The 24,928-nt window shown below is 38.9% G+C and overlaps 1 pseudogene; it reads left to right on the forward strand.

Moving 5' to 3' along the window:
- The first annotated feature begins 1,490 nt into the window (after positions 1–1,490).
- Positions 1,491–19,870, forward strand: LOC108716250 (annotated as a pseudogene).
- Positions 19,871–24,928: the final 5,058 nt, after the last annotated feature.

Raw genomic sequence — 24,928 nt, forward strand, 5'->3', positions numbered from 1 at the left:
GCCATTGCTAACAGGATCTTTTGGCTTCTGCTTCTATCTGCTGCAACAGTTTCAGCTCAGAGGCTTATTATTGGCAGCGGCCATCACAGTCCAAGGATTTGGACTTTGGATTTCGACAGCGCTCGATACTTGAAGACATGACGGACTGTGATGTCAGAGAGCTATTCAGACAGGTCATACATGCCTTGCACAGTTATATTTCCCAGGATCTGGACTCACTCACAGCAAGATCATAGGTAGTGATGGGCGAATTTATTTCCCAGGCGCAAATTCACAGCGAATTTGCGCGATTCGCCGCTGGCGAATAAATTCATGAAACAGCCGTGAAAATTCGCTGGCGACATTTCACAAATTTTTCGCTATTTCGCATTTTTTGGCGAAACGCCGCAAATTCACCCATCACTAATCATAGGCCATTCCAGGCATATTGAAACTGCTGCCAGTGTTACATTTTTAAGGTACAGGCAATTTTCAGCCGTCTGTGTCACGTGTGATTGGCATAAGCCGTCCAAGTTTCTCCAAGTTATATGAAGCAAAGAGATTGACTGGTATGATTTCTTGTGCATATGATTCTATTGGCAGAAGGGTTTATATGATGCATAAATGTTTAATTGGTGTTACTCTGGTGATGTTGTTGGATGGTAAAATCATCAGTCAATAAAGTTTATGAGTTTTGAAGATGCATTTCTGGCCATAAATGTCACAGTAAAAACTGTCATAATAACCGCCATAAAACAAGACTATTTTGTAGCATAAATATATCACAAACGTAATTTGTGGCCGAAAAATTAGCTAAAATTACCGTTAGAGTAAGCTGGCTCGTTGACGTAGTTACCGCCAGTGATTGCAATGACTTCTGAGCGCATCGCTGTTTAATAAACTTAGTCGCTGCGAATATTTTGCGCTTCAATTTTTGAAAGAAATTATTAATAAATTAGTTAATATATAATAAATGGGCCTCTAAATGTGTAGCCTTTGTTTCGAGGAGAATAAACTTTTCTCCAAATTAAGTTCCAGTTTTTCTGACTTGAATTGCATCTCAAATTGAATCTCATCCATGAGTTTTCACCTGATAAACCTTTTTCTCACTGAATTTAATCTGGGCCTATATACCAAAAGCAAATAAAGCATTATTTAATAGATGACAGTATCACATTAATGCTTGCATTAAGCTGCCCATAGACGCAAAGATCTGATCGTACGAATCGAGGATTCGTACGATTTTCGAACCGTGTGTGGAGAGTCCCGACATTTTTCGTCCGGCGGAGATCGGTCGTTTGGTCGATTGGACAGGTTAGAAAATTTCTGTCGGCTGCCGATAATATCTCTGCGTGTATTGCCGATCGTACGATTTTCAGTGGGAGACTGTCACCAGCTTTGGTTGGACATAGATATCGTACGATTGCTGTCAGGGGCAGAACATTGCTGATCTGTTCTTTAACTAATCTGACTGGTAAGACTTTGATCTGAATGGTTAGTGGCGGGTCGGGAGATGGGAAAGTCCGATCGTACAATGATTCGTACGATCGGATCTCTGCGTCTATGGCCAGCTTTACAGTTGGCTGAGAAGTACGGCTCCGTATTCAGCGTTCAGCTTGGCATGCAGAAGACTGTGGTGCTTTGTGGCACCAACACAGTGAGAGACGCTCTTATCAACCACGCTGGATTTGGCTGAATCCTTCTGCCTGGCCAAACAGAATCTGAATCCTAATTTGTATATGCAAATTGGGGGCGGAGAGGGAAATCACGTGACTTTTTGTCACAAAACAAGGAAGTAAAAAATGTTTTCCCCTTCTCACCCCTATTTTGCATATGCTAATTTGGGTTTTGGTTCGGTATTCGGACAAGTCTTTTGTGAAGGATTCAGGGTTTGGCTGAATCCAAAATAGTGGATTCGGTCCATATATAAAAGAGTGCAATACTAAGGAGCATCTACAAAAGGCAAATATTAAAGTGTGTATCCCCACTAAAAAGGCCTAATAGTTCACAGAAACTAGTAGTTTGAGATTTCTAAATGATACAAATATAATTCAAAATCTGAGGTGGAGGAAATGATTCACAAAAATAACAAGTGCCGCATGTGCACAGTGTTGTATAAGGGAGATGCAATAATACTTAGGGGCATTTGTATCTAAATTCAAAACATTTAAAAAATGTGTAGGAAAAAAATGTAAATGCTAGTATTTTCTAAATTTCCATTTTTGAGATTTAGCAATGGAAAAAAACTTGATATTTTAAAAAATAAAATTCAGTAACAAAAAACCCAGTCAGCTTCGGCAGAAATCATTAGGAGGTATATTTTCAACATTCAAGCTATTTTATCATTTGAATTTTTTAAATAAGTGGAGCAATTTTTGTGACAATCAAGTTTTTTCCCTACAAACTAATGCAATTGTGCATACGTTTTCTTGTAAATGTGCTGGTGGTTAAGAAAAAATTGAATAAAAAATTTAAATTGAGTCCAGTTTTGATACCTAGATACCTACAGTATTTATTAAAACTCAAATTTTTCTGGTGGAGCTTTTAAAGAGGAAAACTCAAATTTTTAGAGGTAAAAAAAAAAAAGAAGAATCAGAAAATACTCCATCCAAAACCTGTCGAGGTCATGTTAAAGTCAATGGCGGATGTCCTGGAAGCTGTTTCTTGTCATTGTGATCTGTGCCTATTACCGATAAAGTTGTGTTTTTTGTCCAATAATACGATAAAGTTGAGTTTTTGGAGAGTCAATTCGAATTGGGAAGTTTTTTTCGCACCAACCTTTTCAAGAAGAATTATTCATAAAAGTTACATTTGTGGAAGGGAGTTAGGCCGAATTTGTTAAAAAAATTAGCTAAATGTGAGTTTTAGTTAATACCTCCCCTAATGTTAGAAGATCTACTCTGTTCTTAGCTTTTATCATATTCACAAAAACTTGTAAACCACAAATGCAAAATTATTGTCACTTAATTTGGAAAAAAAACATTGGCTAAATTCTCTACCACCCTGGAGCTTTTTGCCTCTCTATGATTGAAACAAGTCAACTGACCAAATCCAAGATGGCGGCATCATGCAGGAGATGTAATATACTTGCCTGCCACCTTATAGCACATTGTATAAATGAATCTGTTAGATACTTTCTGCTACATGCGCCACATCTTCCACATTCCTTTGGGAAAAAAGTGTGGGTCCAATTAACCATAGCTTTAAACATGGTGGATACCAGGATCCTGAGAGGCAGCTAATACTGTAGTTGTTGATAAATTCTGAATAATTACCATGTCCATTAGAAATCTCATCAAAGACTGGAATATTGTCCCTCCCTGAGAATTCCTCAAGAGCTTCTCTCACTGTGTCGTGCCACAAAGCACCACAGTCTTCTGCATGCCAAATGCAAAGTTATTGTCACTTAATTTGGAAAAAAAGACATTGGCTACATTTCTGGCTATTGGGAGTGTTTGGTTTGGCCACATATACAGATGGTGCCAGTCTTAGGTAACAGGGACAGGGCTAATAAATTAAATTGCTATGGAAGTACAATCACATCACTGTTCCTCATTGACCCCGGAGCCTCTACATTTGTTGATGATGATTAACATTACCCAAGTTGTGGTCACACTAGAGTGAGACTGTTCTCACCCCTTCTGCTGTATGGTAGTTACACCACTTGTCTATTGAACACATTGTACTACCACAACTTTTATAGAGAAAACTGTTTTTTTTTAATTTACTCAGGTATTGTGTTTGCTCATGGTGAGAACTGGAAAGTGATGAGAAGATTCACTCTTTCTACACTAAGAGACTTTGGGATGGGCAAGAAAACTATAGAAGAGAGAATTTCTGAAGAAAGCATCTACTTAGTTGAAATTTTTAAAACCTATGAAGGTAGGAGTGAGAGTACATGTGTGTGAGTGTCTGGATAGGCCATAAAAAATTGTGATTTCAAAATATGTGGAATGCAGGGGTCCCTGCACACTGCCTGATCAAAAAGGAATAATGGTTGAGAGTGGGAAGCAATGGTAGAGACAGACAAGCAAAATAAAGCAGTGACCAGAGACCCAACAATCAAGAAACCAGATGTTTCTCATAGAGTGGATCCATGAGAATTCCTGGAGTAAAGCTGCTGGAGGCTTCTGTGTGAAAAATCACATTCCATGTTACATTTCACTACTTTCTAGAGATACAGATATAGAATCCATTATCTAGAAACATATAATCCAGAAATCTTAGAAGTAAGGGAAGGCCATCTCCTATAGTCTCCATTTGAATCCAGTAATTATATATTTTTTTTTATTTCCTTTTTCTGTGTAATAATAAAACACTTGTAATTGATCCCAACTAAGATATAATTAATCCTTATTGGAGGCAAAACAATCCTTTTTGGATCATTTAATGTTTAATTAAAAGTATGGCAATCCAAAATTTTATCCGGAAAACCTCAAGTCCAGAGCATTCTGGATAACAGGTCCCATACCTGTACTAGTAAATACTTAAGTAACAAAACATCAACTCAAAACATCAAAATAGCAAAAGAATAAAATAGACAATGGGGGACTATGGAGTACCTTATTTATGTTAATAAAAAAATCTCATAGTTAAGGCCCACACAGCATTTAAGTTGTAGTTTGCCATACACCATCCCTTCATCCAATCACCACCATGTGGGCCCAGCTGAAAGAAGCTAAAATTGTGAACACTTACTTCTTCTCTCCTCTATACCCCAGGGAAGCCCTTTGATAACACCTTGATATTGAACGCCGCTGTAGCCAACATCATTGTGCACATACTGCTCAACCACCACTTTGAGTATCAGGATCCAACACTGCTCAAACTTATAAACATAGTCAGTGAAAATATCAGGATCGGTGGAAGTCCTATCGTTATGGTAAGATATTATGGGGATTTTTAGTAGTAACAGGGTACTAAAATCCAGTTAAAATTAATGATTTTACTCTGCCTGTTATACAGGCTTTACAGGTTTTACAATAATGGGCAGATATATCAAGGGTTAGAGTTTTTTTTTATGGCCAAAACTGTCAAATTCGACTACGGAATTGTTAAAATTTGGTTCAAGTGATCAGTAATACTGATCACTTTAAATCTATTATAAAGTTTACTGATCACTTTTAGATCTATTATAAAGTTCAATGAAATCACTATGGAAGTGTAGGACAGGAATTTCCAGCCAAAAGTCAATGCTAAAACATCAAGATGAACCAATAACACAGACACAGGAGCTATGGGGAAACAAGAAAGAAAAGTCATACACTGACCTCTTTATATTCTCTATTAAAGACATTCAAAGGGAATAAACCAACCGAAGTGGCCCTTTAAAGGGGCTGTACACCTTTAAATTAACTGTCAGTATGATGTATACAGTGATATTCTGAGACAATTTGTAATTGGTTTTCATTTTTTATTATTTGTGGTTTTTGAGAAAAACTCGGAAAGTGAGTAGATACATGAAATATTTAAATGTCAGGCATTCCTGGGATTATAATAACATTTACACCTAATTATCAAAGACAGATGGGGAACTTTGCATCGGCAAATATTGGTGCATTACAACAGAAGAACGTGGCAGCAGAATGCAATAGTATATATCATCATTTCAACAGATGTAACATCTTTTTGTTTTAAATGGCCTACTTACTTGTCCATTGTACCTTACTTGAACAGTTGCAACTGCCAGAAGATCAACTATTACTTGTTCAAAATAATAACTCTTAATTCACTGGACATACAGTCTCTTAATGGGTCCTATTAGATGGTTCAAGTAACAAATTAATTCAGTTCTTCAGATGCTTTCATCCACTTGCTGGTATTCATACAGTTACAATTATAATTAGCGATGGACAAATTTTTCCAGTTTCGCTTCGGCAAAAAACGCGAATTCCCAGCAAAATTCGGTAAACGGTGAAAAATGCGTGGAAAAAAAAACGTGAAATCGGACCATTTCACGAAAAAAATTGTGAAATTCTGACATTTTCACTAAAAAAAACATGAAAATCTGAAATTTTCATGAAAAAATCGTGAAAATGTGACATTTTCACGAAGAATAGCGAAAATTGGAAATTGACGCCCGCGTCCAAGCTGACGCTGGCGTTAAAGTCAATGGACGTCTGAATAGTGTTGACACTCGCCGATTTTGAAGCAACTGTTCAAGTTTTAAAAACTCAAATCAAATTTGATTCATATTCTATTCAAGTTTTCGGGTCGATCCTATTCACCCGAGTTTAAGAAATTACATTTTTACAAATAAAAATTCAAATTTGTCGAATTTCAAGTTCATAGAAGTTTATGGGAGTTTTTAAAAACTCACATGAATTAGAAATTTGACCCTTGATAAATCTGCCCTTAGATCTCTGTTGTGAATAATTACTAGAATAAATAGAATTTCTACACAAGCTATAAGCACGTCCAATTAATACTGAACATTTTATGTGTACACTAAGGGGGTTATTTACTAAAATCTAAATGTATCTCATATTTAATTAAAAAAATCCAAGACCAAATGCCCATGTGTGATTTTCGCTTATTTATTAAAAATAAAAACTCAATTTAATTTGATCATGAAAAAACTCAATAAAATCGAGCGAAAACCCAGAACCGCTCTAATTTTTTGGGCTTTTTCACGAATTGCTCGAAAAATTCAAGTTTTTTTTTTCTCTAAAAAGTTCTCTAGTGAAAAAAAAACTAAATTTTTTTGAAAATTTTAACATTCTGATTGTAATATATAGCTGTCTGAGAGTTAAACCCTCAAACTTGACCTGGAAGTTATTGGTTCTGGTTATTAAACAGGTTTGGTCTTTAAAGGGTCCCATCAGATATCAAAGATAAGATGTGGCCACCATCATTCCTTAAAGGGCAATATTTGGATGCCTAGGCACTTACCCATGTAGAACTGTAACCTGATCATCTGTTGATGCTGTAGCACCTTTCCTTTGGAACACTGATGACACAGTGATTGAGCATCTTTTACTTGGTCTCTTTCCCAGGGTGGCCTTTTTTTGACCAGATCCTTTTAATTTAGCTTACTTTAATAAGTCTTCTTAAATTGATATCTAATGACATTTTTAACCCTTATTATGCCACGCTTCCTGGTTACACGGTAGAACAACATCTAGGGGATTATTTTTCAAAGTTTGAGTTGTTTTTTCAAAGAAAATTTGGGATTTTTGAGGTTATTTTTTTGGTCAAAAGTAGAATTTTTGAATTGTTTTCGTTTTTCCTTGAAAAAACTAGAATTTTATCGAGATTTATTATAAGCTGAAATAGCTCGATCTAAAACCTGTCAAGGTTATTTAGAAGTCAATGACAGATGTCCCTTGAACCATCTGACGTTCTTTGTAGCCTTCATGATGTTTGAGTTTTTTTTTCAGTGGGTTTAGTTTGAAAACTCAATTTGAACGATTCAAGGTTTTTTTTGCCAAAAAACTCGATCAATTTGAGTTTTGGGGTTTCTCAATTCAAAGTCACTGATTCAAGTTTTTTACATTCAAGGTTTTTCTTCCATCTTTGACAAATAATCCCCCTAATCTTGTTCTGGTGCTTTACACCATTAGAAGCGTTCTGCATAAACCTTTATTATGACAATCAACATATTTTTAAACATATTTCTGTTATATTATGTCTTAAAGCTGTATAACATATATCCTTCTATTATGAAATGGATTCCCGGGAGGCACAAAACCATTGGCGTAAACACAGCAAAACTATATGACTTTCTTAAAGAGACATTTACCAGACACAGAGAACATCTGGATGTAAATGACCAGAGGGATCTCATTGATGTTTTCCTTGTCAAGCAACAAGAGGTAAAATGCTAAATTCGTCACGGTTGTGATAATTATAAACAAGTTCCATTTGCTTCTGTCAAATAAAATATTTGTTATTAAAATTAGCATGCATCCATGATTATCCTATTGGCACTACCATTGCTAGTAGCATTAATGTTCAATTAGCAAGTAGATTGCACCAAACATGCAGTATAATGTGTTGCCAGACACCAATAAAAAGTTCGGGAGAGGGGTCAGTGGCAGAACATCGAAGGAAGAGGGTAACAAGGGCACCGCCAATTACTCCTTTCAGTATGTTTGATTCCATGTTTTGGTGGAAAGGGGGGATGAATATTTCTGCATATTTTTCATTCTGTGATTCTAAATACTAAATGGTTGGCAGGGTCACTAGTGATGGATGAATTTGTCCCGTTTTGCTTCGCCAGCAAGTTCATAAAATTTGCGAAACGCGAATTTTGACGCGCGACAATTCCATAGCTGGCGACAACTCATTAAAGTCATTGGGCGTTCGTTTAATTGGCGAATTTTCCAGGAAATTTCGCAAATTTATTCGCAACTGAAAAGAACCAGTGTAAAATGTTATGCATTTTTTCTTAAGAGGGACCTTTGATACATAACCCAGTAGAAGTCAACTTGTGTTCCCTTCCATGAAACCTGGAAGCGTGGCATAATAAGGGCTAAAAATGTCTATATATATATATATATATATATATATATATATATATATATATATATATATATATATATATATATATATATATATATATATATATATATATATATATATATATATATATATATATATAGGTTGCTGGTGTCCGCACTCTTTTCTTGTTAGAGCAGGGGTGCACGATCAATATTGTAGATAATGGTGTGAAGGATCAGCACTCTGTGTGCTGATCCTTCACACCATTTTATATATATATATATATATATATATATATATATATATATATATATATATATATATATATATATATATATATATATATATATATATATATATACATTTAAGAAGACAAATTAAAATAAGCAAAATTTAAAGGATCTGGGCAAAAAAAAAAAGTCACCCTGGGAAAGAGACCAAGTAAAAGATGCCCAAACACTATGGCATTAGTGTTCCAAAGGAAAGGTGCTATAGCATAAGCAATGTAAAATAACGGTGGCAAATCTGGCCTTCGCATTGGCATAAAATTATGCACATCTTAATAAATTTGCCATTTATTTTACACAGATTTTTCAGTAATATACAAAATTAAAACAGAAAAACTCAGCGACATTTTTCAAAGAGTTTTCCATTCCTTTTGTGCCATTTCCTATTGTAAATATGCGAAGGACTAGGAACTCTGCTGCCTGTTAGGGATGTAGCGAACTGTTCGCCGGCGAACTAGTTCGCGCGAACTTCGACTGTTCGCGTCCGCCGCAAGTTCGCGAACGTCGCGCGACGTTCGCCAATAGGCGTTCGCGTCAAAATCGTTCGACCATTCGACCATTCGATCGCTAAAATCGAACGATTTTCGTTCGAATCGAACGATCGAAGCCATTGGATTGAATGAAATCATTCGATCGAATGGCTTCGATCGTTCGATTCGTTCGATCGAACGATTAAAATCCTTCGATCGTTCGAATCGAACGATTTTTGGATGTTCGAAGTTCGCGAACTGTTCGCGAACTGTTTGCATTTTTTGCCGGTGTTCGCAAACGGCGTTCGCGAACACATACTCGGCAGTTCGCTACATCCCTACTGCCTGTTTCAAAATGGTTTCAGTGGATAGGGTAGCACTCAGGGACTATAGGGCATAACTATCAAAGATATGGAACTCCACTGCTCCAGAGTGATGGTGGGAGCAAAGCATAAAGTCAAGGGAAAGTATTGGAAGGGTTGCCTGTCTTCTCTTATTTCATGGTTGCTGTTTGCTCTGCTTTTATGTTGCATTTATTTTAAGGCAGTGGTTATATACTAAGCCCACTCCTCATGCAGATAGCACTATTCATCCAAAAAGCTACCTCACGAGGAAACTTTGGGCGACTTCAGAATACGAATCGCTCCATGTGCCATCCCGTCGGCAATTTACATTTTAGCTGACGGGGAGGCAGTTCGGGGAGATTATTCGCCTCGAAGCAGAGGAGATTTGTTGCCGGACGACTAATCTCTCCGAATCTGCCTGTGTGCCCTGACCCTAAGATGTTTGCTTTTAAACAGTTGACCAGTAAATGCTACCTGCTGATTGGTTACTATGGGGCAAACATAGTGCCTTTTATTACATAACCCCTTTAATGTTTTGTGCTTTCTAATTCTCTTATACATACTGTGTTAATTGGGATGTGCAATCTCAGGAGAAGCTTTTCTTCTACAAAGTTTTTTCACGACGAAAATTTGACCTTTTAGGCAACTTATTTGGAGCTGGAATGGAGACGACTTCCACCACTCTCCGATGGGGCCTCCTATTAATGATGAAATATCCAGAGATTCAAAGTAAGGATCCATTTTAGGAAAAGAAGAAATATGATCATTTTATAAGCTTTGCTAAAAATCTTGGACTAGTACACATAATAGCTTAAACATCACATTTTTCACATCCAATGTAATTTTGCGTCAAATGTAATTTTGCCAGGTGCAGGTTGTTGAACCACAATTCTAAATATACAACAGACTATATCATAAACCTGAAAGAGAATATACAGTAAGTGCCCCTTTGTGTTATACCATGAGCTTTGGCTCACATTAGTATCTATCACTAGTGATGGGCAAATTTCTCCCATTTCGATTCCCCGAAAAATTCATAAATTTGCAAAACGTGAAAAATTAGCGAAACTTGAATTTTGATGTCCGGGTCAATTCATGTAAATTTTGATGCCGGTGTTAAAGTCAATGAATAGTGTTGTCACGCAACGGTTTTGATGCGAGCGACTTTTCCGACTCGCGTCCAAATTTTTTTGACACCAGCGAATTTTCGCGGGAGTTTGAAAAAATGTATTCACCGGCAGAAAAACAGGGAAATTCACGGTGAATTTGTGCCTGGTGAATTTATTCGCCCATCACTATAGATCACATCCAGAGAACACCGAAGGGGGTGTTTACTATTTTCCCATTCTTTTATTAAAACAAAGTCGACAAAACTCCCATCCACAAATTTACATGAATCTATCAAAAATTCAGGTAGAAAAAGTAGGTGTAGGAAAAGTCTCCACAAAATCAAGCAACAATTTGAATGGTGTGACTTTTTCGAATTTGACGCTCGACTTTTTCTAGATGTCGCCCGATAACCTCAACTTTTTCAGATTATCATAAGGAAAACCAGGGCAAATCACAAACATCTTCACATTGTAAAAGGGTCATCTGTCATTGACTTCTACATGACCTCGACAGGTTTTAGATGGAGTATTTTCAGATTTGGATTTTTAGCAGCTTTGGGGTATAATAATTCTCTAAAAAGTTTTTGTTTTTTTTGCCTATAAAAATTCAAGTTTTCCCCCTTTATAAACATCTACTAGAAAATTAGTAGTTTAATAAATGGCCCTCAAGTGTACCATTGGCCACACAGACTGTAGCTGAGGAAAAGGAGGGATTTGTTTATGTGACGGCTTCTTAGTGGACTTTTGATTTGTTTTGACTTTGCTCATGTAAACGGACTAAAAGTGCTGTATCTTATTACCTTCACATGTTTTACCAACCAAGAAGCTCAGGGGCACAAACTATTGTTTTCTTAATTACACCATACTTCCCATGGGCCCAATCCAGGTGGCACAGTCCTGAACTGCAGACCTTAAAATAAAGAAAGACGCATTGGAACACGGGAGGGGTTTTGGAGCATTTTTAGGCACAACATGGCATTGCGGGGGTGGATAAAGCTGGCCATAGATCTTCGATTCATACAATTTTCATACAATTTTGTGTGGAGTGCCCGACCTTTGTCGTACCATGCCGATCGTTGTTCAGTTTGTAAGGGGGGTTAAGGGTTAATGCCCCGCCGTCACCATGGCAACCAACCTTCACTGGAATAATGGATATCCACACCGATGTAAAATCACAAAAATGAAGAACTTTTATTGGAAACACTCCACGATATCCATTAACTTTGTACAGTCCAAACACAGTCCCATAGGTGTCACTTACTCCCTTCCTTGCAGAGCAATAACTTCCTTTAGCGAACCCCTCACACGAAGTCACTGGAGACACAGGAACACCCCTTTCCAAGGCGACTTACCACCTTCCTACTTCAGTCGGGCTGACACCACAGCAGTGCACCACTGACCTTTTAGGATAGGAATTTTCCACCTTCTGGTCCTACCAGTCCGGCATACGTCCTATGCCCCTCCGGCCTACTCCAGATAGGATTTTTCTTGCGCCCCTCCTTCAGGATGTTCGTGTTCCTCCTTACACTCCAGCCCTCACTGGCAAAGCCTTGGCTCCTAAGCCACTCACTCCTCGTTGGGGTCTTGGCTACCCATTCTAGTGGTCCACTCACTATCTGTAGTACCTAGTACTTTTACGGTAGCCTATCACTATCTACTTTTCTTCAGAAGCATCCACTGAACACCCATTAATGTGTTTCACCCCTTTAAATACTATCCCTAATCAACCATCCCCTTAACATTCACTGTGCATGTGCTTTTAACATTTCCCTATCATGTACTGTCCTCACTGCAGTGCATGTGCCTTTCCCCAGGTCACCACATGAAACCTTTACCATTCATTTGCATGTCAACACTGCATTTTACACATTACAGTCTCCAAAACATTTAACACTTCTAATCACTTACATTTAACACTTTCAATCACTTTAACATTTTTACAGCACTCACATTCACTTTACACATACAATACACTTTTTTTCATGCACACAAACTCAATCACCTTCTTACAAGTTGGTCGGACAGGTTAGAAGATTTCTGCCAATAATATCTCTGCACAGGGCCGGACTGGGGGTAAAAAGCAGCCCGGGCAAAAAAAATCAAAGCAGCCCACATGTAAAGACGCAATGGTCTGACTTGTACACATCCACTCATATATAGGGATAAAACTGCAAAAATGAATGCGCATAAAGAGCTGCCTTAGGGGTTGTTCACCTTCAATTTAATTTTTAGTATGATGTAGAGAGGGACATTCTGAGACCATTTGCAATTGGTTTTCATTTTTTATTAATTGTGGTTTTTGACTTGTGTGAGGGACAGAGTGACAGAGAGAGACAGAGTGACAGGGAGAGGGGAAGAGAGAGGGGCAGAGTGACAGAGAGAGACAGAGTGACAGGGAGAGGGGAAGAGAGAGGGACAGAGTGACAGAGAGAGACAGAGAGAGGGGAAGAGAGAGGGACAGAGTGACAGAGAGAGACAGAGAGAGGGGAAGAGAGAGGGACAGAGTGACAGAGAGAGACAGAGTGACAGGGAAGCGGGGAAGAGAGAGGGACAGAGAGAGAGAGAGAGTGACAGACAGTGCAGGAGGAGACAGAGAGAGAGCCAGAGTGCAGAGAGAGAGTGACAGACAGTGCAGAAGGAGACAGAGAGAGAGACAGAGAGGGACAGGGACAGAGAGTGACAAAGACTCACAGAAACGAAGTGCAGAGAGAGATCCGGTCTTCAGCGATGTTCACAGCTAATCCTGAAAGAGCAGCACAGCCGGCCCCCCTTTAAATCTAAATCTTGCTGGGCCTGGGACTGTAACCCCCTGATAGCGCGCAGGCCTGCATAGAGCACGGCAGCACCAGAACAGAGGAGTGGGAGGGGCAGAGCAACAGTGGGAGAGAGGATGCAGGATCGGTCCTAGAGCCCGCCTGATTCAATGAAATGCAGTGGCACTTTCTAATAAGGTGTAGAGATCAGGATCAGCCCACTTTAAGAAAAAATAGAGCAGCCTCTCTGGCAAATGCCCGAACAGACAGATTGTCAGTCCGGGCCTGTCTCTGCATGTATTGCTGATCTGATGTTTTTCAGTGGGAAACTGAGACCAGCTTTGTCGGACATAAACTTTCATATGATTGCTGTCAGGTCAGAACATCGTCGGATCTGTTCTTTTACTACTTTATTTAAACTGAAGGTTAGTGGCAGGTTGGGAGATGGGGACGTCTGATCGTTCGTCCAATATAGCAGGTAATCTGCACGTCTATGGCCACCTTAAGTGACATGACCTAACCTGTTCATGTGATACAATAGTAATTGACATTGTGAGTTATGTAAAAACTATTGATTATGGGCAGTATGGTGGCTCAGTGGGTAGAATTGCTGGCATGCACTACTGGGGTTCTAATTACTGTATTTTCTCCCCATGTCTCTGTGGGTTTCTTCCAGGTACTCTGCTTTCTTCTCACCCTCCAAACACATACACGTAGGTTAATTGGCTTCTGCAGTGGGCTGGGTACCCTGCGAGTTTCAGATGTGGGTATGTATGTGGGTCAGTGGATTGCGGGTCAGGTTTCATGTCTTATCCATATGTCCCATCTTATCTTTTAGTATCTAAATTTTACTCATTTAAACCTTTTTAAAACCTTTTTCTACCCCACCTACTTCTGACAACATCACTTCCGGTTTGCAGCAACAGCACTTTCTGTTGTGGTCAGTGGGTTGCAGATCAGGTTGTGGATAAAACAGTTGCAGGTCAGGCAGCGAGTAGTGATGGGCGAATTTGTTTTGATTCGCCGAAAAATTTGCTACTTTCCCGCGAAATTCATGAAACGGCAAAAAATTAGTGAAACGCAAATGTTAACATTTCACAAATTTGTTTCCCGAATTTCCCGAATTGTTCAGTTTCAGTTTCACGAATTTGTTTGCCGGCTGTGAAACTTGGAAATTCACCACAAATTTGCACCTACCCAATTTATTCGCCCATCACTAGTAGCGAGTAGGGTAAAAATGCGGGTTGTGGGTGATAGTTAGTGATGGGTGAATTAATTTGCGGTGAAATTCACCTGTGTCAAAGTTTTTTGATGCCGGCAACAGAATCGATGCTGGCGGCAATTTAGACACCGGCGACGATTAACGGACGCCCATTGACTTTAATTGACGACGGGACAAATTTCGCGATGGCACAAATTTGTGCATTACTAGTCACGGTTGCAGGTGTTGAGTCCGGGTACAAAAATTGGTTCAACGGAGGACAGAAAACTGACTGTAATGTGTGTGAATGTGATAGGGCCCTTGGATTGTAAACTCCGCTTATGTGCATAATAATCATATGTGAATCCCTTTGAACTCTGTTCTTTGTCTGTACTTTTATGTTTATTCCAGAAAAAGTCCAAGAGGAAATTGACAGAGTGATTGGATCAGCAGAACCGCGTCTTGAACACCGGAAGCAAATGCCCTTTACTGATGCCGTTATTCACGAGATCCAGAGATTTGCAAACATTGCACCTACTAATGTGCCACATGCAACTACTCAGGATATCACATTCAGGGGCTTTTTCATCCCAAAGGTACATTTTACAATTTGCTTTTGAAGAGGGCACTATTTGTGTCTCAAATCATTTTGCATTACACCCATATTTTTTTCTCAAAGCTATTTGTTGCCCAGGATACTCTACGGAGACTGATCAGCTGGCGGTTAATGGGAAGCCTGATCAATAATCAATCATCACAAAATGTTTCTGCAGGAAATTTCTTCATTCTTTTCTGTGACTTACATTCTTTTTTTAAACATTTTTAGGGAACCCAAATAATGGCACTGCTGACATCTGTTCTGTGAGATAAAGATTATTTCAAAAAGCCAGAAGAATTTTACCCTGAACATTTCCTTGACTCAGAAGAAAATTTTGTGAAAAATGAGGCATTCCTTCCCTTCTCAGCAGGTACTGTGAATCTGGTTAAAGGAGAACTAAAGATAAACTAAAAATTTAGGCTATAAAAGTTGTACATTATGCTTTGTGCCTCTATACCAGCCCAAGGCACCCACAGCCCTTTAGCAGTAAAGATCTGTGTCTCCAAAGATGCCCCAGTAGCTCCCCATCTTCTTTTCTGCTGATTCACTGCACATGCTCTGTGCTGCTGTCACTTACTGAGCTTAGGGACCCACTCACAATATACAGTACACATAGAATAGAAATGTCACAATATAAGGCTGATTAGTAATTAATACAGATAATTACTACATGGCAGCACAGAAACCAGTGCAATTAGCATCAGAATTTAATAATAATATATCTTATAGGGGGCTCCTTTTGCCCAGAAATGTATTAGAAGTCACTCTATTAAACTCACCAGACATCATGTCCCTCTACATGCAGAATTTGTGCAAAAGGCAGTTAGTTTGTTAGATAGTTTGTTTGTACTGAAATTAGTGATGGGCGAATTTGCGCCGTTTCGCTTTGCCGAAATTTTTTTTTGATGCTGGCGTCCGTTTTTTTGGCGAAAATGTGCCAGCGTCCAATTTTTTTTTGGACGCAGAATTTTCACCAGCGAATTTTCGCGCCCGTTACGTGAATTTATTCACCGGCAGCGAATCGTGAAAATTCTCCGCAAATTCGCACCTGGTGAATAAATTCGCCCATCACTAACTGGAATCAGTGAATGAATATCTGACACACAACTGCTGCATGAAAACAAAAATGAAGACAAACAGATGCTGAGAGAGGAATAGTGAAGATAAACTAGATTATTTCAGAAACAATGCATAATATTTAGTGATGGGCGAATTAATTCGCCAGGCGCGAATTCGCAGCGAATTTGCGCGTTCCGCCGCCAGCGAATAAATTCGCAAAACGCCCGCGAAAATTCGCGGCAGAAATTTGCCGGCGTCAATTGTTTTTTTTTCGAAAAAACGGACGCCGGCGTCGAAAAAAACTGCCGCCGGCGTCAAAAACGGGCGTCGGCGTCAAAAACGAGACGCCGGCGCTGTTTCGCGAATTTTTGCCATTTCGCGCGAAATTCGTGAATTTTTCAGCGAAGCGAAACGGCGCAAATTCGCCCATCGCTAATAATATTTAATTGATTGTATTTAGAAAGTTTATTATTTCAGTATGATGAAGCTTATATTAAATTTTCATTTTCACAATAGTGCCCCTTTAATTTTTATACTCTGAATGAATGAATTGTATTTAAAAAAATTATCCATATGATCTGCATTTGCATGATAGAATGGTGAGAATATGTACAATAGATTGGTTGGAATCAGAAGGATAGAATAATAATTTGAAAGATACAGTTATGATAAGGAGCAGGATTGAATGACTAGAATGTGCTGAGGATAAAGGTGAGGATATATGTGCAGTTGAGAGAATATGTGGAATATAATGGTCAGAATACCGGAAACAGAATTAGGAGCTGGGGTATGGCAGAATGGAGACAATTTAGACATAGAATATGTGATGAATATGGGATAAAAAGATGAGTATAACATACAAGATAGAATGTTCACAACAAACAGTACAGATTTCAGAAACTAAATGTAAAAATCCTCAGAATGTTTGAGGATGGAGTAAAATGGCATAGACATGTACAGGTAGACAAACACAAGAGTCCTCTGCACTCAACCCATTATCAATATATTTAAGACAGAGACATTTTGTGCATACTGCTACTGAAAAATGCCTTACCCTTTAAACAACACAGGGATTGTTTGTCCATATATTGCAATATATTTAAACTGAACAACTACGTCAAAGTCATCCCATATCTGGCCAGTCCTATGCTCAACTTTCATCTGATTCATTAAGAATTCTATTGCTTAATTATACATTTTACAAAGGGACTAAGTTTTACCTGCAACTTACTTGCTGCTTTCAAAGTAAACCTCCATACTTTGCTGCCCTTTTATTAGACACCAGTGGGATCACCTGACTATAGCTGGGAGGGGTGGGAGCTACAACATGGAGCTGGTCACTGCTCCTGTATAACTATAACTTTCCCTTGTTTGTTATAGACATGTACAGGGCCGCCATTTATTAATCACGGGGCCCCGTATAACAAAATTTTCAGGGCCCCCTGGGCCCCGCCCACCCAAGCCCCACCCCAGATCCCACACACTCAACACCACAGCTAAAAGACAACACATTGCTAAAAAAAGGTAACCCCCCACACACAAGTTTATAAAAAGCTATTGATGGCTAGGGCCCCCCATAAAAGTTTTTTTAAAAAATTGGTGGTCAGGGCCCCCCTGCAAGTTAAAAAAAAGAATTTGTGATCAGGCACCCCCTATAAGTTAAAAAAAATTGGGGCCCTAGAGAATATATTTTTTTTAAAAAACTGTTATGCCAGGGCCCCCAATAAAAGTTTTTTTTAAAAAAATTGGTGACCAGGGCCCCCTATAAGTTTTTTTAAAAAAAACCTTGGCACCAGGGGCCCCCTTACAAGTAAAAAATTGGGGCCCCAGAAAATATTTTAAAAAAAAAACATTGGTGGTAGGGGCCCCAAAACTTATAAAATTGCTTGCCAGGGTTAAGGGGGGCCTGGCCATGCTTCACTTACTTTATTAGCCTCCTCCCCCTGCAGTCAGCATGCTGACATCTTTAGAAAAGAGCAGAGGAGCTCCGTGCGTGTATGACCAGTCTCCTTTTCACTTCTCTGTATCCTCATTGGCTATAAACAAATACCTGCGGGGCCCGGGACAACTGTCCCCCCTGTGCCCCCCTGATGGCAGCCCTGGGGCAGATTTATCAAGGGTCGAAGTGAAAATTCGAACTTTGAGATATTTTTTGTGTACTTCAACTAGGAAATAGTCCAAATTCGATTTGAATTTAAAAAAAAATATTGTCTCTTTAAAAATTCGACTTCGACCATTCGCCATCTAAAACCTGCCGAATTGCTGTTTTAGCCTATGGGGGACCTCCTAGAACCTATTTGGAGTCAATTGGTGGACTTTGATGAAGTTTTTTTTAGAAATATTGATCCAATACAATGTTACTTCGATTTGTATGATTCAAATTCGAATGAAAACGGTATATTCACCCGAACAAAAACCTTAGATTTTTTGAATAAATTTGGTTGGTCTTTTTTTTTATTCGAAATTTCTTTTATTTGAAATCTGACCCTTGATAAATCTGCCCCCTAGGTTTATACGGCTTAAATTATGGGATAGAATGATGAGAACATTCAGGATACACTGGTCGTAAAGAACAGGAAAGGATAGTTCAACATGGAACAGAATGGTGGAATATTTGGAGTAAAATAGGAAATTGGACTGTCAATAACAACTCATTCCAACTGTGCTTCAAAAATTAATTACATTTATCTAAATATAAATGAAAAAAATATTTCTCGGATGATTACATTTCCTCCTCATTTATGGTAAAATGGATAGAAAAGTTAGAACTTAAGCAATTCAACTGTAAGGTGCTGCACACCTGAAATAGGCAGGAATTTGGCAAAAAATGGGTGTTTTTTTTTTTATTTCTCTAATATTCTAAAAATTCAAGATTTGTCAAGTGTAAAAACCACACAAAAACGTCAAACTTCACCAAGTAAAAACAGTCGAGGTCCCATAGAAGTCAAAGGCACTGATCCAATTGGACCTTTTTTTTTTTTAGCCATTCAGACTTTCAGAGGTTTTTGGATTTTTTTCAATAGCAATTTTTAATTTTTTTGCACATCATTCAGCATTTTTTTTCATTCATACTTTTTATATACAGATATTTTAATAATGTTCACGGCAATAGTAGTTTTAGAGAAAATTTGTTTAATCTTGGTTTCAAAAAGCTGTAATAACACTAAAATTCAACCTAATAAAAGGACCTCCCTATGTGAAAAATTTCTTATTGATTAGTGTAAATAGAATTTTTAATATGAATTCACTGACTTTGCCTCTTAGGTAAGAAAAGTTGTGCTGGAGAGACCTTGGCCAAAATGGAACTCTTCTTGTTCTTCACCAAGTTACTGCAGAACTTCACATTCCAACCCTCTCCTGGAGTTGAGGTCCAACTGACCTGTGGAGATTCAATGACTTCCATTCCTCTGAGCCATAACATTTGTGCTTTGCCTCGTAACTAGGAGAAATAGTAATACAATCAAGCTTCTAATTGAATAGATACAACAATAAGGACATGTTAATATTCACAGGGCACTGATACAAATACTCTTGTGTTTCTAGCTGCCATCTTGACAATTACTGTTTGTAGCATTGTTTTTTTTTACATTGGTGTGTGTATATAAATATATGTTGCTTATGTTTTACAATACAGGTATGGGATCCGTTATCCGGAGAACCATTATCCAGAAAGGTCCGAATTATGGAAAGTTTGTCTCCCATAGACTCCATTTTATCCAAATAATCCACATTTTTAGAAATTATTTCCTTTTTTCTCTGTAATAATAAAACAGTAGAGTGTACTTGATCCCAACATAGGGGCAGATTGACTAGACGCTGAGGCTCATTCTCACTCTATTGGCAGGAAAATTTTTGCTCCGGTGAATGGACGTTACTCAGCAAATTCACTAAGATGCTGATTTTACTGAACATCACCTCTTTCGCCAGACTTGCCTTCACCAGCTCAGACCAGACAAAGAAAACAAAAAAGAAAAGAGCATTAAAAAAAAAAACAAAAAGAAGAGTGGGTTTAGCAGTATACAAAAAACATATGAAAAGACATATGAAATACATACATACATATGTATATATAAGCATGCCAGTCGGTGTTTACATATGAGGTACAAAAGGATAGCTAACATAACGGGTTGATGGACCAAAATGAAGAAGTAGACCAGTTAAGAAAATGTACAGAATAGGGCTGGGGATACAGACCAGGGCTCCCTCGTCTGGTTTGGTTTTCATTAAGGAACAATTGACACTACAACTAGTTTACATTCCGCAGTTCCCATAGAGACCATATTTCCAGGAATTGTGCCATGGTGTTCCGAATGTAAGCAATCCTAGATTCGAAGTTCCTATTAGATTCCACTCTAGTAAGCACTTCAGCCAGGGTAGGTGAGTGAAACATCTTCCATTTCGCTGCAATTGCCTGACGAGCTGCCGTCAATATGTGATTCACTAATTTCTGAACTTTCCTTCGTATGTTGGGGAGCGGTTTCCCTAAAGGTAGAAATGTCCTTCGTAACTGGCTGGCCTAATACCGTGCTAAAAAGCTTCATCACCTCTTCCCAGAAATGCTGTAAGATAGGACATGACCAAAAAATATGTTGGAGTGAGCCTACTTCCCCACATCCTCTCCAGCAAACATCTGGGTGATCAGGGAAGAATTTGTTTAGTTGTTGGGTATGGTACCAGAACATCAATATCTTGTAGATATTCTCTCTTTGCTTAACACATGTTACCATACTTTTAGCATTTTGCCAGATAGCAAACCATTCTGCTTCAGTCAGTGGCTGAGGTAATATATTATCCCATTTCAGCATATAAGAGTGGCGAGTCGGGGTTGTCTGTAGCATTTTATATATCCTAGATATCAAACCCTTTTGGGGGAGGCCGGCCCTAGCCACTTTCTCAAATTCGGTCAAAATGGTATGTTGTGCACTGGTACTATATGAGGCAACAAAATGTCTGACCTGGAAATATTCAAATAGATGCAAGCGAATGTGAGGAGCTCTCCTGGTGAGATCATCCAAGGGTAAAATCAGTTTAGTTTTTGAGTCCAATAAATGACAGTATGTATACGAGTTTCAGACCATCTAGAACAAAAGTCCACTGATCGGCTGGGTGGAAAAAAGGCATTATTGAGATAAATCGTGCCTAGGGGCCTATCGGAGGAGAGTTTAAATTTCCATGTGAGCCTTTCCCATATCTGCAGAGTTAGCTGTGTAGAGGAAAGGAAGTCCTGCATGGATGGGGTAAACCCAGTCGGGTTCCATATAAATGCGTTTAAGTGTCCTTTATCATGTCATTGGTTTTCAATTTGCCCCCAGGTGGTACAAGGTACCCAATGTGACCATGCCAAGAGTTGCCTTAGTTGCGATGCCTCATAGTACTTGGCAAAAGATGGAACTCCCAGGCCTCCCCTATCGGTCTGCGAAAGCATTACTGATTGCGAAATCTGGTGTCTACGGTAATTCCAGATATATTGGTGGCAGATAGTCTGAATTTCTTTGAGTACTCTATAGGGAACCGCTACTGGCAGCTTCTCAAATAAATACAAGAATTTGGGCAAGATACTCATTTTGATAGAAGCAATTTTACCAAACCAGGATAGGGAGTGTCCAGCCCATTTTGTCAACATTTTCTTTGTCTGAAGTATCAAAGGAGCATAGTTATGTTTAAAGAAATCTTTATAATGGGGAGTTATCTGAGTCACTAAGTACGTTATGGAGGATGTCTTCCAGTTGAAATGAAAATCTGCCTTCAGAGTATTTAAGCCGACTAGTGGGATGTTTAAAGGCAAAGCCTCAGTTTTACTCATATTTAATTTATGACCCGAGAGCACCCCATATTTCTCCAATATTGTGTATAAGTTTGGAAGGGAAATGACAGGCCGAGTCAGCGTTAGTAATACATCATCAGCGAATAACGCAATTTTATAGTCACAGTTTTTGACAGAAATTCCCAAAATATCCGGACTGTTTCTAATATAGCTGGCCAACGGTTCAATGCTGATTGCATAGAGCAGGGGGGACAAAGGGCAACCCTGTCGGGTCCCATTTTTGATCGAAATTGGTTTGTCAGTTTGGCCTGGAAATTTCAGATAGGTCGTTGGGAAGCTCTATAGGCTTGTAAGAGCCATCAGAAAGGGGCCAGATAAATTAAGATGCTGCAGCAGAGAGAAAAGGTAAGGCCAACTCAGTCGATCAAACGCCTTCTCGGCATCTAAACTCAACACAAGCATTTGATCCTCACATTTATTGGCAATTTCAATAAGGTCAACCATCCTTCGAATGTTATCTCCTGCCTGCCGACCTTGTATGAAGCCCACCTGATCATTATGAATAATTCTAGGGAGGATCGGGGCCAGTCGGTTTGCCAATATTTTTGAAAAAAGCTTCAAATCTGAATTAAGCAAAGCAATAGGTCTGTAATTAGAGCAAAACTGAGCGTCCTTGCCGTCTTTGGGGATTAAAGTAAGATATGAAGTAAGGTTGGTAGCGGGTATTGGCATTCCCTGCAAATAGCCATTGAACAAAGGGACTAGATATGGTACCAGAATATGCTTATATAACTTGTAGTAACTATAGGGTAGGCCATCAGGGCCAGGGGCCTTTCCGTTGGGTAGGTGTTTCAAGGTTGAGAGAACTTCCTCAACTGATATTACCCTGTTAAGCTGTTCTAGGTCTTCAGCACTAAACTGGGGAATGTCTGTATGGAGTAAGAAATCAGACAGAGTTGTTTGAAAAAGGGTCGGATCTAAAGGGGGAAGATCGGCCTCCAAGTTATACAGTTTAGAATAAAAACTACGAAACTGGTCTGATCTGGGTTGGATTGTAAATTAAGTGGCCGGAGTCGGTATGTATGGAAGTGATCCGGGTGTGTACAGCTTGCTCTCTCAATTTATTGGCCAATAACGTATGCAGCTTATCCCCTTTCTCATAATAAGATTGCCTGGTCCATATAAGCGCTTTCTCAGCTGCCTGATGTTTAATGTTTGCTAATTCCCTCCTTTGTATGATTAATTGATTTAATAAGGAATCTGTCTGGTGCTCATTATATCGTTGTTCCAAGTCCTGCAAGGTTTTATAGGCAGACAATTGTGCTTGGGGATATTGTTTCTTCTTATGTGAAGTAAGAGCAATAATATGGCATCTAATTGTCGCTTTATGAGCTTCCCATAGGGTTGCCAGCGTTGATACTGAGCCTGCATTAAGCTGGAAGTATTCCCTTAAGTGTGTTTCTATGGAATGGAAAGCCTCGGAATCATGTAACAACGTCTCATTCAACCGCCAATGAGGGTCTTTAGGGGGCAATTTGGCTATGTGTAGGGTTAAGCTAATCGGAGCGTGGTCAGACCACGTAATTGGTGCAATGTCAGTAGTAAATCTCAAATGCAGACAAGGATGCGAAATAAATAAATAATCAATTCGGGTATGGACTTTATGTGCAAACGAATAAAAAGTATATTGGCGTTGATTAGGGTGATCAATCCTCCAAGAATCAAAGAAAGAGTTTTGACGTAGGAATTTCCTAAATTCTACAGAGCGGGTATGTACAGTATGGTCAAGGGAAGGGTGCGACCTATCGAAGTGCTGCGAATATACTAAATTAAAGTCTCCCCCAAACACCGTATACATCAATGGGTCAAATAATTCAGTCCCTAGAATCCGTCTCAGGAATCTTAGCTTATTCGTATTGGGTATGTAGACATTAATCAGCTGTATAGGCAGATCTGCATATTTACCTTTCAAAATGATATAGTATCCCTCTGGGTCAGATAGAGACGTCTCCACCGCCAATGGGCAGTCCTTCTGTATCAGTATGGCTACACCGGCTTTTTTTGTAGCACCAGAAGCATAATAAGCCGTAGGATAATGTTTTGAAAACAACCGCTGAGGACCCGTTTTTTGAAAATGTGTCTACTGAATAAATGCTATGTCTGCTTTCAGGTCCTTTAGCTCCTTAATCGCTAAATAGCGTTTCCCTATACTATTTAAACTTTTAATATTTATAGAAATTATCTTAGCCATTGGTAATAGAAATCTCGATTGCGTATGTAAGCACTCTGTGGGGGAAATCAGTAGCCTCCAATAAGCTGTGACCTCTTGTCAGTAGGAAAACTCCATCTCGACCCAGAGGGTAAACCGTTACATAGACATTAGGCAGTATAGTTGGCACACATAAAAACAGTGTAAACATCATAAGTACAATAAACATAAGTATAGTCGTGACTAGAGCAACAGGCAATTGTAGCCACCACTCAAAAAGGAAAAAAGAAAAACAGGAGAGAGAGAAATTTTTTTTTAAAAAAATAAGAAAATAAAAAGGGAGTCCCAAAACAAAAAAGGGGAGTCCCAAAAAAAAAAAAAAAACCTTCTAGAAAAAACCTGTGCATCTGTGTTGTCGGGGTATTCTAGTAGGCTCTGTACGCAGAATAGGGGTCAAAACTTACTGTACAGGTCAAAAAAAAACTATATCCTCTCAGATTGACCAGCAAGAGAGGAAAAGGGGCACAAAAGGCTCCCTAAATGGGGGAAAGTGGTTTCACTCCTGAGAAAAAAACTGCCCTCCAATTCAGGGCTATTGCCAGGACATGTATGCAATCACAGGATAACTATGTCCATGGAAGGGGGGTACCTTCTCCTTCAAATCAAGTTGGCGAAGGTGATAAAGCAAGCTTAGGTGCCCGAGGTGAGCTGGA

This window comes from Xenopus laevis, chromosome 5L, assembly GCF_017654675.1.
Source record: "Xenopus laevis strain J_2021 chromosome 5L, Xenopus_laevis_v10.1, whole genome shotgun sequence".
Taxonomy (NCBI): domain Eukaryota; kingdom Metazoa; phylum Chordata; class Amphibia; order Anura; family Pipidae; genus Xenopus; species Xenopus laevis.